The sequence below is a fragment of the Petaurus breviceps genome, unplaced genomic scaffold, assembly GCF_028583685.1.
Source record: "Petaurus breviceps papuanus isolate PSGF00001 unplaced genomic scaffold, PetGlider_PUasm1.0 90822, whole genome shotgun sequence".
Taxonomy (NCBI): domain Eukaryota; kingdom Metazoa; phylum Chordata; class Mammalia; order Diprotodontia; family Petauridae; genus Petaurus; species Petaurus breviceps.
In genome coordinates, this window is record NW_027187351.1 from 14,729,134 (window position 1) to 14,733,726 (window position 4,593).

Here is a 4,593-nt window from a genome sequence, read left to right on the forward strand (position 1 = left end):
AGCCCTAAACTCCTTCATAATGCTGTCTTCTTATAAATGTTAATGATCATTTCAATGATGCCATTAGCCACTGATACATTAAAGCTTAAAATTTCAACCTTCAATCTATCAAACATACAGAATAAAAATAGTTTAATTGATAAACTGACTAGATCCTGCAACAGAAATCAATGTAATACCCATGGAAAAAAAATCATCCCTTAGCTCTTATGAGTCTGTCTTTTCACCTGTATAGTGGAAATTCCTCATAGGGTTATTGTAAAGAACTGCTTTACAAAATATGAGGTGGAATTGTACTCAAAATGATGGAGTGAGAGGAAGTAGATCAGTCCAACTCTTTTACAACTCTTCTAACAAGGACAAAAAAGCATTAGACTGAGCCATGAGCAAGTAATCCGAGGGGGAAAATTGTTTAATGCATTTTTCAGGATTTATCTGCACAAAGAGACAGGGAAGAGGTTCAGTTCAAAAAGGATGGCTGGGAAACTTATATAAGTCTTCCATTCCACAGTTCAGGTTCAAGCCAGAAAACCTGGAGCCTGGAGCAGTGTTACTTTTAGCTTGAATTGGGGTCAAAAGTTTAGGGGATAGAACTAAGAAGATAGCAATAAGGGTGAATCCTGAATAGAATGCCTCACCATAGACTAAACTTCATAGGATATCCATATATAGACTGACCTTGCTTTTCATAGTCCACTATGGCTCATGGTGGTTACTGGAGCTGCTCCTGAGATCCTTGAAAAACACTTTGATCATTGCTGAGACCCAAGATATTGTGAATCAGTACAAAAGAAGACTTAGCCTCACCATTCCTTACAAGAGTACACAGTACATGGAACCAATTCAGAAAGTAAGGCTATAATAAAACATGAGAAAACTCAAGAATATAGTATCAAGCTAGATATGTTCAAGATGCAGAGCCATATAATAGAAGATAATGAATTCACATGATCTATAAACAAATACTCCCAAAACATTCAACATTTACTACAAACTATACTGGAATTCTCAGAAGAAGTGGAAGTTCAAAATGGAAGTATAAAATAAATGAGACTCCTAGATGAAAGACAGCAGCTAGGTGGCATAGTGGATAGAGTGCTGGGCCTGGGACCATAAAGAGTTGTCCTCCTGAGTTGAAATCTGGCCTCAAGACACTATGTTGTGCCCTGGCAGGTCACTAAATAATATCCCTTATGAATATGAAGTGGAAGTTAAGAATAGATTTAAGGCATTAGATCTGGGAGACAGAGTGCCTGAAGAACAATGGATAGATGTTTGTAATATTATGCAGTAGGCAGCCACAACAAGAAAAACTTCCCAAAGAAAAAGAAGAGCAAGAAAACAAAATGGCTGTATGATTAAGGCTTATAAATAGTTGAGGAAAGAAGGAAAGCAAAAGGGAAAGATATACCCAACCAAATGCAAAATTCCAGAGGATGGCAAGGAGAAATAAGAAAGTTTTCTTAAATGAGCAATGTAAAAAAGAAGAAAAAAAGAAAGACAAGAGAACTCTTAGGGGCTTAACAAAAGCAGAAGAGATTAAAGAGAAGTGGCAAGAACATGCAAAATAACTCTATAAGAAAGATCTTAGGGGTGGCTAGGTGGCACAGTGAATAGAGCACTGGCTCTGGAGTCAGGAAGACCAGAGTTCAAATCTGGCCTCAGACACTTAAAACTTACTAGCCATGTGACCTTGGGCACGTCAATTAACCACAATTGCCCTGCCCTTGCCCCTTCAAAAAGAAAAAAGAAATTAAGAAAGATCTTAACATCACAGTCATCTAGAGCCAGACATCTTAGAGAATGAAGTCAAGTGGGCCTTAGGAATTATTTCTAGCAATAAGACTAGAGGAAGTGATTGAATTTCAATTCAGTTATTTGAAATCCTAAAAGATGCTGCCATTAAAATGCTACACTCAATATGCCAACAATTTGGAAAACTCAACAATGGCTACTGGATTAGAAAAGATCAGTTTATATCCCAATCCTAAAGAAGGGTAATGACAAGGAATGTCCAAATTACTGAATTATTGCACTCATTTCACATGCCAGAAAGGTTATGCTTAAGATTATCTAATATGTGAATAGGCTTCTACAATATGTGAACCAAGAATTACCAGAAAAACAGGGTTGTTTTTGAAGAGGCAGAGGAATAGAGACCAAATTGCTAACATTTGCTGTATTATGGAGAAAGCAAAAGAGTTCCAGGAAAACATCTACTTCTGCTTCAATGACTGCACTAAAGGCTTTGCCTATGTGGATCAAAAAAATATGTGGCAAGTCTTCAAAGAGATGGTGTAGCAGCAAGCACCCCAAGGGTCCTCAGGGTTTGCTGCCACCACAGGTTCTTGGATCTGCTTTGATAAAGGAAAGCAACTCAAAATGGGTTAACAAGCTTAATTTAATCAGTCAGATATGTATTGTTTACCTCGTTCAGGGGAAAAAGGTCAGCACCCCGAACTTCAGAATATACAGACAGTATTATCAAGACAGAAACAGATCAAGTACACAGCTTTCCAAACTGTGCAACCATTACATCCATACCAAACAACATCTGGGTTTCAAAGCCGGCAGACTCTGGACAACGGCTAGCCCAGAGTTTCATCAAATCACAGAACACTTCTCAAAATGAGCCCCAAAACAAAGCCTCAAATCAGGGTTTATATACCCTTCTCCTGGCTCAGAGAATGTAACAACCTTATTGACCCACTGGCCAATCAAGAAGTATCTACTGAAAAACAAGCCTCCCACCCCAGGCTCCAGGTGCACTTTAGCCTAGGGGCAGGAAGATCTTCAAAATTTACATTCCTATTACAGATGGGAGTACCAGCTTATCTTACTTGTCTCCTGAGGAATATGTATATGGGTCAAGAAGCAACAGTTATAACTGAACAGGAATCAACTGATTAGGTTAAGATTGTGTGTATATATATATGGCTGCAGATTGTCACCTTATTATTTAGCTTATAAGCAGAGTACATCATGAAAAATTCCAAGCTGGATGAATCCAAAGCCAGAATTAAGGTTGCCAGGGAGAAATATAAACATATGTAGATTGTACTACTCTGATGATAAAAAAAATGAGACCCAGGATTGGTTCCGGCCTCAGATACTTGGCACCCACACAAAAAAGTAACTGGCTGTGTAACCTTGAGCAAGTTACTTCACCCCAATTGCTTAAAAAAAAGTGAGTGAGTAGCAAGTGGAGGCAATATAATATAAATGGTTTTCTCATATAGTTTAGCTAAGAAAGGGAGGTGAGATATAAGATGACAACTAGAAAGATTGGGTAGTTGTTTTTTTTAAGTGTAACTCTTATTTTATTTTTTTCTTGCTTTTAAAAATTATGACTAATACATAAATATGTTTTGCATGATTTGATTTTGTAATGATTAACTATTGAAATATCATGCTCTTTGGGACTCTGTTTCTTGACTTTAGACCCCTTCAGTCTTCCTCCTTCCATGAAACTACCAAAATGTTCCCTAAATGAAAGTCTTACCATTTCCCCCCAAACTCCTACAAATCAATGAACTCCAGTGGCTCCATATTACCTGAATCATCAAATAGATAACTTTTCATGACTTAGCTTCTTCCTCCATTACTAGTCAGCTCATGCATCATTCCTTTAAATACTCTCTGAATTCCTAACATAGCGCAATGGCCCTGAAGTCAGGAGGACCTGAGTTCAAATCTGGCCTCAGACACTTAACACAAAACCTAGCTGTGTGACCTTGGGCAAGTCACTTAACCCCAATTGTCCTCCAAAAAGCAAAAAAAAAGTCAAGTAATTGACTGGCAACATGAGCAAGCAGAGGAAGTAAAGTAAACAGAGTAATCAAGACTTAGATTCCTTTTTGGGGGATAAAAGCGATCAAAGCATGGAATGGGAGGAAGTTAACACAGACAGAACTCCCACATCAAAAGCTTCCAAAAAATATGAATTGGTTGCAGGTCATGGAGGAGCTCAAGAAGGATTTTGAAGATCAAGCAAGAGAAGTGGAGGAAAAATTGGAAAGAGAAATGAAGATGATGCAAGAAAATCATGAAAAGAAAGTCAACAACCTGACTGAATAAAATAACACCTTAAAAAATAGACTAACTCAACTGGTAAAAGAGGCTCAAAAAGGCAATGAGGAGAATGCCTTAAAAAGCTTAATTTGAAAGATGGAAAAGGAATTTCAAAAGCTCATGGAAAAGAATAATTCCTGCAGAATTCAAATGGATCAAATAGAAGCTAATGACTTTATGAGAAATCAAGATACTATAAAACAGATAGAAAAAATGAAAAAAATAGAAGTCAATGTGAAATATCTCATTGAAAAACCACTGACTTGGAAAATGGATCCAGGAGACATAATTTTAAAATCATTGAACTACCTGAAAGCCATGATCAGTAAAAGAACCTAGAAATCATTCTTCAAGAAATTCTCCAGGAAAATTGCCCTGATATTTTAGCCTAGCCACCACTTAAAAATCTTTTCTTTCTTTCTTTTTGTGGGGGGAAAGCAGGGCAATTGGGGTTAAGTGACTTGCCCAAGGTCACTGTAATGGTTGGACAGTTTGGAAAGCTGTCTACTTGATCTGTTTCTG